At 34.6% G+C, this 12,841-nt stretch overlaps 1 protein-coding gene across 23 annotated transcripts in view; it reads right to left on the bottom strand.

Moving 5' to 3' along the window:
- The window catches only part of LOC145266322 (protein tweety homolog 1-A-like), a 301,166-nt gene that overhangs the window by 179,330 nt on the left and 108,995 nt on the right, over nucleotides 1–12,841 (bottom strand). The window lies entirely within an intron of this gene.

Here is a 12,841-nt window from a genome sequence, read left to right as displayed (position 1 = left end):
GAGGGCGATTGTCTGGCATCCGATAGAATGTCCTATCCTCAGCAAAAACGAGGAAACACGGTTTTTTTTGGGTTTTTTTTTTTTTTGTAAGTATTAATGTTGATACACATGCATGAACATGTTTCAGTCAGCCAGTTACTACTAAATAGAGACCTCTCCAGGCGATATTGCTTATGAAAAAAAAAAGCTTAGTCTGTAATGAAAATTATTCAGGCATTCAGCAATCCTCTCCCAAATTTATCAGGAGCTTTTATATATATATATATATTACAATTAAATTTACCAAAATGATCCAAGATGGTAAAATTAAGTATATATTTGGATTTTACCGTCACTGGATTATTTATCTTCCAGACTATCCATTCATGTGTAATCACGTTTTTATTCACCATATTCCCTCTGCTTCACTTTTTTTGTTTTCAAGTAAGATCTTTGACTTGTTTCATGAAATACTTTTGCATGCAAAATCCGATCCCGCATTTTGCTAATTCCTACCCTCTGATGAGAAGGAAAGTATTTCTTCGAAACTCCGCGGATTAAGGACTATCCACTTATCTAGCGTTTCCTTTTCAGATTAAATGTTTTTAACTCATTTCAAAGTGTTTTTTAACATGTTTCATTAACTGTTTGCTCATGTATATATATATATATATATATATATATTATATACACACACACTTCAGAATAAAGTTAATTAACAATCAGCTGGTATGGAAACCTGTGATTATAAGATTTACAAGACATTACTGGCAGTAATATTCTATAAGTATTATCCCATCTAAATAAGAATTGCTCGATAGATCAAATTAAATTATAGTGATTCAATGAATTTCAAAAACTTTTTGAAGCGAAATGTTTGATTTTTATATCAAAGATTATTATTCTAAGCAAGACGATGAATACTTTAGAAATTTTATCTCCTAAACTTATAAAGTATTCTTTGTCTTGCTTAGAATAATAAAAATCTTTGATATGAAAATCAACATTTCATTTCAAAAAAGGTTTTTGAAATTCATTGAATCACTAAAAAAAAAAAAATTATATATGACTAATGGATGAGACCAGTCGCAGAAGATCAAACAATCAGCATGACCTTCTTTTGGTGCAACTCTGGTGTCGGGAAGTGTCGTGAAGCTTCATCGGCATCTAACCACTAAGCTGAGCATCGCTAGTTGTAAAGAACCCACTTCTCATCACAAGGCACAACCGCCGAGAAACGGATCTTGTTGCATAAAAAGGATGATGACACTTCATAACACCATTTCTTTTGGTTGTCGTTCAATTCGTGGGGGTACCCATTTATCAAGTTTTGTCTTTCCAATCTCTCAAGTGGTTGGAAATCATCGCATATGTTATGCCGAATTCAGAAGCAAGTTTTCAAACAGTTGTGCTTCGACTAAGGCTCTTAATTGATCTTTATCAACATCCGATGGCCAACCACTATGCTCATCTTCAAGACTAGTCACCGTCACGAAATTTCTTAAGCCACCATACCACAATTGTGCTGTGCGTTGAAGTAGTGGTTCCTGGGCCAAATGCTTCGTTAATATCAGTTGTTTCAGCGGCTTTTTGCCAAGCTTGAATCGTAATAAGAAAATCATGCGGATTTGCTTTTTTTTCCATTTTGTATTCAACGTTCTGAAAAGATAACTGTTTTAAAACGGTCGTAATTCAAACGATTAGATCGAGCGAAAAAGCGCTCTTTAAAATGATATATAAATCGAAGGTATTATAACGAAAACTTATTTGAACATCATTTGAAATCAAAATTAAAATTTCCGAAAGAAAATTCTTCAACCTAATACAATCAAAATGTAATCAGAAACCTACAAAAGATGATAAATCGACTTTCAAAACAATGTCCCCCCCCACCCCTATCAGTTCTCCGCCATTAATGCATGTACCTAATATCTCTTTGTTTTAATTTTCTTATCACTTCGTTTTTGCTGGGATGGGGCATTCTACCGGATGCCAAACATTCTCCCATTAGTTTAGTTACTCCAACCGAGAGATCTTTTTAAGATTCCCTTTAAGTGCAATTGTTTGTATTTCTTTTGCACTTGGTTCACCGGGTATATTCGTCAGTTTTTGAAATTCTTTTCCATTAGCCCAGTTGCTCCTTTAAAGACTAGCAGGATTGATATCTTCTTAAGATTCCAGTTTCTTTTCATGTCGTACATAAGTACTTGGTATTTTATTATTTTCTCCCTCTCTGCTCTGTTAAGGCCAGCATCATTAGGGACGCTTACTTCAACTAGGGTTGCTACTTTCTCCCTCTTGTCCCATATCATTATGTCAGGCTTAATAGCCCCATTTTCTAGGTATGTAGCTGTAAGTATTTCGTAGTCATAGTGGATGGTGTATGACTTATTTCCAACTGTTCTTTCCGGTAAACATGTTCTCAGGATTTGCTATTACATTGGATATTCAGATTTTTACAGATTTTCCAGTGGAGATGTTTACACACTCGATTGTGTCACATTGTATAATAGCCCCCCCCCAACAGGACTTTACAACTGGATGTCACGTGGCTCACACTCTACTTTTGTGTCGCAGAACCTGCACTTGTTATTGCTGAGACCACTCATATTTTTTATGTGCATATGTGCGTGTATAAAAAAAAAAAAATCCATTCTATTTTTCTTATGTTAACTGAAAAGTCATTCCCTAAAATGATATCAATAGCATTTTTCATTTTTTCCGCAACTTGCTCTTCCACCCGGGAATACAAGAGGAGATGTGGATTATGAATTGCAAACACCTGGATCCTTGCAATCGAATGGATGAACTGCAATCGAATTAACATCTAAATAATTAATGCCCCTTTATTCTCAACTATGAGAAGAGGACATAAGTACAAACGGCATTTCATTTTTTTTAATCTGCCTAAAAGAGGGGGATTGCAAATTTCATTGTTATGATGACTGAACTTATGCATTCATGATCTGAAATTTTCATCTCTTCGTTGCAGTCATAGAAGTCATTTTTAATATTAATTATAACCAATTGTTAAGATTAGATTTTCACATCAATTATTACTCCATTTTTCATGTTGAAGAATTGTACAGTAAATTGTGACCATGTGCGAACCGAAAATAAAGCATTCTTCTTCAGTCATAATCTTGTTTGTCACGTGATTCTTGCTACCATTACATATATATATATTTTTTTTTTAATGTGTGGGATGCAATTTAATGCAGATTTGAATCGCACAAGATGACATCTAGGTTTTTAGAGCAAGAGAACTTCTGACCCAGTGATCGGAAAGATGTGATCATCAAAAACTGACTCATCTTTATGAGCTAAGAAAAAAAAAAAAAAAAAAGTGAAGCATGCATGGTCCCCCATGAATGTGCAGTGAATGAGGCATAAAAAAAAAAATGACTAAGTTCAGCATTTGCCCCCACCCCCAATTTAGCTCCAAAAGTACCCATAGGATGTCAAATCCTAGTGAAAATGAACAAACAGTGCAATTTCAGGCCTTACATGTAAATTTGAGTTCTGCACTATGCAATAAAAGAAATGACTAAGTCCATTTGCCCCCCCCCTCACTTAGCCCCAAAAGTCCCCAAGGTCTTAACATATTTATATTTGAGTTCAGCACCATGCAAAACTGCTAAATAGACATACACAGAAAATTTTGGACAAATATGGTAAAATAGTCCCAAAAATAGAGCGTTTTTATTAGCCGTAAAAGAGCCCCTAGGGCACACCCAAGAGTTATCGTGAAATATAGACAAACAAAATTATATAGAAATCAGTTAGTTACAACTTTTCAGAAAGTTTTATAAAAATCCAAGTCATCAATTTTTTTTTAATAAGCACAAAACTGTTAATTTTAGCCATTTAATCCGAAAGGCAACCAGAGTCTTCCTGGAAAATCTGTTCCGTTAACTTTTTTTTTTTTTTTTTTATTCATATCATGCTTAATGTTTGTGCAAAATTTCAAAAAATTGCAAGGCGTAGTTATTGAGAAAAGTGCGCACAGACGAACGAAGAATTTACAGGTCCACCCTTCTTTTGTTGAGGACCAAAAAAAAAAAAAAAGTGAATCAGAAGAACAGGTGACTGAAAGTCTGCAGCACACTATTTTATAAAAATAAAAAAAATAAATCTACTTTGTGTGTCTGTGAGTGTGTTCTCTATGAACTCGAAAACGGCTGGGCTGATTTTTATGAAATTTAACACGAAGGAACTTCATCTGCCTGGCAGTATTCTTAGATAGGTTTTGTATCAGAATGTCTTGGATAAGTATCAACAATCATAAAAAGTCGACGAGAGAAGAAAAAGGCGATTATGCGCAAAGTTACCACCATATACAGCCTAACATCACAAGTGAAATTTGAGCAAAAGGGTAGATGATTTCCATTCAAATCAAGTCAGAAAGAACTCTAGGAAATTAGCCGATTTGCTCAAGAATTACATACGTAAACCTGGTGATTGCTGTCAATTCGCGGCTTCTGATTCACTTGCTATATTTTCCTAAAAATAAACGCATTCTCCAATTTTGAATTAAACATCTACCCACATTCTTTTACCAAAAAATTTAAAATAAATAAACTGCCCACCATTTCATTTTAGTATACTTTTCAAACAGACATACGACTAAATGCGCCGCCTAGCGTCTAATGTGTGTGTGTGTGGGGGGGGGGTACTGTGTCAGCAAGATGTCGGTTCACATTGCACTTGAATTTCTGCATGTCAGTACAGTTGGGGAAGCAGGGACGCGGCAGGGAATTCCAAAGTTTAGCTGTCTTGGACAACAATACTCCATACATGGGTGAATGGTGGCCTTATAGAGGGTGTTAGTATCTTTCTAGTATGGTAGAGAGAACCTGCCTTCTTTGCAGCGGTCTTTATTGATCCGCACTATTTTTTAAAATAGTATTTTCAAGTTTAATTAAAGTTTTATGATGTCTGTTTTTATTAAATTGTGAAGTTAAAGTACAGAATAGCTACAAAACACCCTCCCTCCTCATGTTAAGAATGGGTTTCTAAATATAATATTTCAGCACGGATCAGTAAGTGCACTAGTACCAAAATATTTTCAAAAGTCTGTTTTCTTTCAGTCATGTGTTACTTTATTTACCCAATCATTTTTCTTTTTACACTTGCCCCCCCCACTCACCCTATCCCTAAATACTATTATTGGAATTTATTGTCCATTTGCAGCTTGTGATTCACTTGTTATATTTTCCTCCAAATAAACTTTCTCCATTCCATTTTAGTATACTTTTCAAAAATGCCCCGCATAGCATCGAATGCTAGCAAAAGGGGTTAAAAAAAATTTCCATTCAAATTGGGAATAATTCGAGGAAATTAGCAGATTTGTTCAAGAATTACATACGTTAACTTTGCCAACCGAATTATTTCTTTACTTCAGTGAGAGGGGAACCTATCACCATACTTTCCCCTAAACAGGTCAATTGAACTAATACTCAGTAGAATACTTATTAATTTTTTTTTTTAAATGGATAATAGACAGCTCTCGTAACTCGCTTCTAATTTGTCTCTTATTCCACATTTAAACTAGTGATTTTCCTGACAAAAGAAGAAAAAGCCGTGTTCTAGGTCGGCAGTATTTTGGAGCGAGCAGTTGTCTGAGATATTAGAAATTTTCTGTTTATTTCTATTCTTGTAACCATGTCGCTAATAAAGGTGCTGGAGCTAAATGTTTTCCTGGGCTGACGTTATCCGCCTGATAGTCAGGGATCCGAACTTTGGACTAACCACTAAGGAGGCCAACCTATCAGCAGGTGCAAAGTACTGGGGCTGTTGTATTGCCATTTGGTGAATGGATTCTGGACCATGCAGTAGTTTCTAGTAGGGCTTCTCAATGCCGTATGTGCGGCTAATTGTTACGGCTTTACCTCATGGTCTGCAAAACAAAAAAAAAAAATTCTTCACTTCTTTTTCTCTCTCACTTTCCCTCTCTGTCCTGCTCTAACAAAGTCTGTCGACCTATTCCACAAATCCTAAAACTCCATGAAAAGTCTCCAGAAAAAATACACAAACCCATACCTCAAAGTTTCAACGTAGACCTCCCCCACTACCAGGTCTCCAACATCAGGGATCTACGTTCCAACCTTCCAGAGCTTGAAATCCAATTACAGGAGACAAAACCAGATTCTATTCTTCCTAAGCAAAACTGGCATTGGAGCGACTATTTCTCAAGATGATTTCGTATTAAAGGATATTCTAATTTAACATCTAAATCTGACCCCCAAGCTCACTATGGGCATGGAATATGTGCCTACATTAGAGATGGTTTTCCATATAGTAGGGACATCTCCAGAGAAGACCCTAAATTGCCCCTACATGTTCATTCGGATTGCACTTGCACACATCACCGCATTTATATTTGCCCTCTATTGACCCCATAACAGGGGAGTTACTATCTTTAAGAGCATATCTGAGAAAACTGACCACATCTTGTCTACTTATTCTTTGGGTAACATTCACATCTGTAGAGATTTCAATGTTCACAATGTGGAATGGTTAGCCTATTCAAATAAAGCAGATGAGGAGAGGGTCTGTCACGATTTCTCCATTGCTTATGACCTAACTCAGATAATTCATGAACCCACCCATGTGCTCTACAATGATGGTCAGTATGCAAGTCTCCTAGACCATTTTCTCACAACTTGTGCTGAGCTGTGTGCATCTTCCATTCTATCCACACTGGGATCTTCCAAACATTCGGTTGTCTAGTCCTGCGACATACCTCTCCATCATACAGTACATCGATACTTTGGCTGACAAGAGTAGCTTTCGTACATTTATATCAGATCACCTCTGCGTTCCATATTTAAAAAGAATGTGTCCTCTATAGTATTAGACCTGAGAGCATGATTAATTGTAGGTACAGATTGCTTCATACACTCCCAAGCATTCCAGCAAAAACCTAACAGCCAGCCGTGGTTCTCTCCAGAATGTGCTGCTACCATTGTAAACAGAAATCACTTTTTCCATTGCTTCTAACATAATAGATATACCAAGACTAAAGTCACCTTCAGGACTGCCAGCAACCATTGTAAAAAAAGAAAAAAGAACGTGAGAGTTGTATGCTCAGTCCATCAAGTCCAAAGTAGCTGAACAGTGGCTTGGTTTCCACCTATTTTGGCAAATAACAGGGTCCTGAATAGATATGTTAACTATCCCAACCATCAATAGACCTGAGGTAATCTCATCAGCATCGGACAAAGCCAAACTCTTTGCAGCTAATTCTACCCTATGCGATTAGAACTGCAACCCCCATATTTCCTCCCGTGTCTGATAACATGCTATATGACATACAAATATCTGTGCATGATGTTACCAAGCTAATCAAAAACCCAGATTTCAGTAAAGCAACTAACCCTGACGGCATTCCAATTATAGTGCTCAAAAAGCTTCAACCAGAACTGGCTCCCATACTTACAAAACTATTTAAGCGTTGTCTTAAGGAGAATCGCTTCCCAACACTCTGGAAAACCTCATCAGTAGGTCTTGTAAGTTGCTGGAATCTGTTAAAGAAGTGGTCAACCACCTCAACAAAAATAACCTTCTCAGTGACATGTAATATGATCTCCATTCTGCTAGATTTACAGCAGATGTGTTAATAGTTGTATCTCACAGGATTAACAAATCTCTCGACAGAGGCTTCCTTTCTAGGGAAATTGCTCTTGACATATCAAAAACCTTTGATAGGGTATGACATAAAGGTCTACTCCACAAGATCTCCAGCTACAGTATAGCTTGAAATGTCTGTTCAATTATTATATCATTTCTCTCATAAGAGTAGTGGTTGATGGACAGAAATTAGAAGCTCACAATATTAATGCTGGAGTCCTTCAGGGGGTTCATTTTCGCCCAACCCTCTTTCTGATCTACATCAATGATCTCTCAAATCACATCCCAAGATCATTTATAGACCCTTATGCTGAGGACACTACCGTCTATGATAACACTTCAAAGGCCGTAAACAACCAAGTTCTGATTTTCTCTCCTCTAATCTTGAGTACGTGGTAGAATGGGGAAAGAGGTGGCTGGTTAATTTTAATGCATTTAAAACCAAGCTTCTATCTTTACATTATCAACACTGATCCACATAGGAAAACAACTCAGCGAATATTGCCATATTCCCTTACTGAGGGAGAGCAAAGTATGTATTACAGTAAACATTGGATTATACGTATTAAATACATGCATGTGAATGTGTATAATGCAGTAATTTTAAACAGACTTTCATTGAGTAACCTAAACTTCCGATTTACAAAAAGACATGCTATTAAAATCGGAAGTTTAGTTTACCCAATGAAGGTCATCAATCGACTGAAACAGTAGCCTAGTTATTGTCGTTACCTGAAAATAAAAATATATCTTGCTCCTTTTATCGAGCACTTTGGTTACTTTTTGGATATCTTTAACACGGAATAAGTTTAGCTAATACATATTAGTTATTTTGAAATAAATTTAAAAAAATACTAGACTACCCGTGACCCGTTGGGTCAGTATGTTATATTAGCTATGGATTTAATGTACGAGTGTGACACTTGTGACGTAAAGGAAGTAGTTTTTTTTTTGTGACATAACAGAAACATTTCTATGAAAGTATATTAAAATGAAAAAAGAATATAGATAGATTTCTATGAGTCGTTCTGTTTATAATTGTTTATTAAATTATAAATGGTTTGCCATACTTATAGGTAAATGTGCACTGAACAGACACCATAATTAAAGTTAAATGAAAATTTTGATATATCTTAATTTAAACGCAAAAAATAAAACAAACAAACATTGGGACGCAGAAAATGTACACAGTAAAACAATACATTTTATTATCTTGTTGATTATTTTTTTGTACGCAAATTAAAAAAAGACATTTTCAGGGTTATTTATTTATACTGTTAGTGTAGAAGAAAATGTATGAATGTTTTCTTAAGAAAAGTGTATTAAACAATGAAGAATTAAAAAAAAAAAAATGAAGGCAGTGGGTAAATTGCCGTTGTAAAATGCTCTTATGGTTGTCAATGGGTTGAAGTAGATGTATTTGTAAGAAAATTGCATTAAAATAACTTAAATGTAATACGGAAATGAACGATGTAAAAAAAAAAAAAAAAAATGCAGACAGTATTAACAATTGTTTATTTCGATAATTTAAACGCAAAAAAAAAAAAACAAAAAAAAAACAGTTGGGACGCTAAAAACGTACACAGTAAAACAATGTTTTATTGTCGCGTTGATTATTTGTTTATGTATGCATGCACAAGCGGAAGTCGTAAACCAAATGTTGGGTTACAACATCAGTTACATGGTCATTTGAGTTTTATAATTATATAGATTATAGAAGATATTTTTAGTGTTGATTAAAACAATATGAAAACGCTATATTAATACAAAAAAAAAAAAAGGCATGAATAACTTTACTGGTGATGTCGATAGAAAAAAAACAAAAACTTAAAGCCAAATACACCCATTGCAGATTTAACAATTGGTAACATAATTTTAGATAATGCGTACTAGATATTTTAAAATAAAAGACTATAGAAGATATTTTAGTGTTTGTTAAAACAATATGGAAATGCTATAGTACATATTTAATTGGAATTATCGAGATGAGTATTAATTTTATTTATTGCGGACTATTATTCTCATCTTTCTTAGATGTTGTTTCACAACGTTTCAGCCAACTATTCCTCTGACCTTCGTCAGGTGGTAACTGCGACGGGATAGGAACTCTGAATCTCCTGCCTGCATCCACTGCAATTACTGCCTTCCATAGTTGTTGTCTCACCACTATTTGGTACGGACCCGACTAGAAGATCAGATAATAAATAAACATGAATTTATAAGACTAAAAAATTTAACCTTGATCGCCCTTCGGGGCCCGTGGTTCGGTTGATAGAGATGTTGAATCTCTACGGTTCAAGGTGAGAGTTGTCCGACGTTAGAGGTTTCAATCCTACCCAAAGTCAGCTAATATATGTTACCGTGACATAGGTTGACATATATTCGGCGGGTTTTTAATAGTATTTTGTATAGTTTTTTTATTTATAACACCTTTTTCCATACTTACAGTGTTAAAGAGGGTGTGAGACGCCATCTTGAATTTTCGAATACATCGGTAAACACTGTATGTTTTTCGAGCTGAATAAACATGTTACATTGAATAAAAACACAAAAAATATATCCAGTTTGGCAGAAAAGTAACTTATCTTGCCTTTGATAACATTTATTTGTTATATATTTGTTTTTTGACAACTTTTTCGAATCTATGTGTACAGTAATACAAACCCCAGAATTTTATTACATATTCTTCTAAAGTGTGCTCACGTCCAGATTGCATTTTGGAAATTCACGAGTTTCACGAGTAATCAGGCTTTAGTAGGGTGTATTCCAATTCTTGCTGTAGCTGTTCATTTGAATGTGAAATCATCAAAATTGGTCAGTCATCTCATAAGCTGTATAGCAATAACATACTGAGTTTTCAAGAGTCTACGATAATTTAAAAAAAAGAAAAAAGTCTGGAAACTTATTGAAGGCACCTTGTAACTGAACAATTTGTTGAAATGTTTTTTCTCTATCATTTCGTGGTCGTTTATACATAAGAGAAGCCATTTTGAAAGTGATTTAGTAAGTTATTTATAAATATATCATTTAACCTATTTTGCAAGTTTGACAAGTTTTACGAGTCAGTGAAACGGTTCTCAAGTTATGTCATAAATTTGTCTTTTTATGACCAATGTCATCTTATGACGTCATTTCAGCTGTTAATGTTCGGTCATAATTTAATACTTTCAATTATATAAGACTAGCCTGGGTGTCTGGCGTTGCCTAGGTGTTTCTAGGTGTGTGTTGAGCAAAAAAAAAAAAAAAAAAAAAGTGGTAGTAGGCAGGCAGGCTCGAACCCGTAACAGCGAAGGAGGAAAGGAAAGTGGAAAAAAAAAAAAAAAAAAAAAGTGACGCTTTAGCTGCTGCACTTATTGACAAACCGGAAGTGACGTAGGTTCAAATTAAGGCTAGACAATCGAAAAGAGGTAATGACTTTCGAAAATACCAGTGCAAAATGAATCTTGTAATTTGAAACTTATTAATAGTTTATCTTTTTATTTTTTTTTATTTTATTTATCTATTTTTTTTCATATATTAGTAAAAATAGTAACCGAATTATTTTACATTTTTTTTTATTGGGGAAGTGTTATTAAATTAAAAAAAAAATAATAATGTAGGGTGCATTTGAATCAGGAAGCCAATATCTTCACACAGCCTGATCTGGTAGCTCCAGATGAGTTTTAGAGATGACTAAATCCGTGTCTGAGGATAACTAATTTCTGTGGAAATATTCTTTATTCATTTATATTTACTTTTTATACATGCCAATCCTTATTCAAGCTTAATGTAATTACAGAGCAATATAGTGAATAAATGACAAAAGTCTATATTCCAAATTTTATGACGTTGATCATCTTAAGGTTGGATTCTTTGATCTTATAAATCCACGTTTATTTATTATCTGATCTTCCATAGTCGGGTCCGTACCGATTGATATATATATTATTCCTTAATTGGAATTCATTTTTGAGATGAGCATTATATATATTAATTTATTTTTATTTCGGACTATCATTCTCATCTTTAGTTTTTTTCATCTTTATTGGTTGTTTTTTTATTTTTTTGCTCATTTCAAAAATGAATCCCAATTATGGAATAATATATATATATATATATATTATATATATTATATATATTATATATATATATATATATATATATACACCAATCGGTAACGACCCGACCACGATAGAGACGTTGAATCTCTACGGTTCCAAATGGACATTGTCTGAAGATAGCGGTTTCAATCCTACCCAAAGTCGGCCAGAGGTTTACTTGGCCAAAACGTAGTGAGACAACAACAACTACGGATGGCAGTGATTGCTGAGAATGCAGTTAGGAGATTCAGAGTTCCTATCCGTCACAGTTACCAACTGATGAAGGCCAGAGGAATAGTTGGCCGAAACGTCATGAAAAACAACAACCAATAAAGATGAAAACAACTAATAAAGATGAGAATAATAGTCCGAAATAAAAATAAAATTAATATGATATAATTATTTCCATAGTCAAACAATGTCACAGCTCACAAGAGTCATGACAGCCAACAAACCGGAAGTTCAAGACCCGAGTTTCATCATCATTTGAGCTCATTTTAACTGTTGAACACATCTGAACCTAGGATTCAAAATCTAAATTTCTCACATGCGAGCTGAGAACTGCCACTTGAGCAACCGTGGCACACTCAAGAAAGTCTATTAACTAGCACAGATCAAGCAAACCATGGCAAAATCCAAATGTGGAATGAACCTACTTCGTCTCGAACAAGGGGCGTGATAATCCAACCAACACTAACCCAAGTCGAGGTCTCACAAATAGGAATTTTACATTCGCTAGGATGATGCTATCCAACATGTTAACCTAGTGAGCAATAAGTAATAAAATTTTTAGAATGCGAGATATATATATATATATATATATATATATATATATATATATAATGACACTTGGATGTCTTCAAGTCCAACATGAAGAAATTCCTGATGAATCGCCCCCTTAAGACACTTTATAAAATCTCCAATACTAACGATTACTACGATACTATCCCATTGATTACTGTACATGCAATAACCCTTATTCCCCCGAGTGGCTTCTGGGCCTTGATAACTGGTATCCACCATATGTAAAAAAAATACATATGTGTGTGTGTTGCCCTACAGGTGGAAACTACAGTGAAGTAAAGGATTTCAACTTAGCCTTATAGCAACGTTCTCCCATAAAAATAATTAAATACTTTGAGTTATGAGTA

This window comes from Euprymna scolopes, chromosome 41 (genome assembly GCF_053919585.1).
Source record: "Euprymna scolopes isolate OS-2025 chromosome 41, ASM5391958v1, whole genome shotgun sequence".
Lineage (NCBI taxonomy): Eukaryota > Metazoa > Mollusca > Cephalopoda > Sepiida > Sepiolidae > Euprymna > Euprymna scolopes.
Note: the sequence above shows the minus strand (reverse complement) of the source record. Positions and strands in the feature narration are given on the sequence as shown.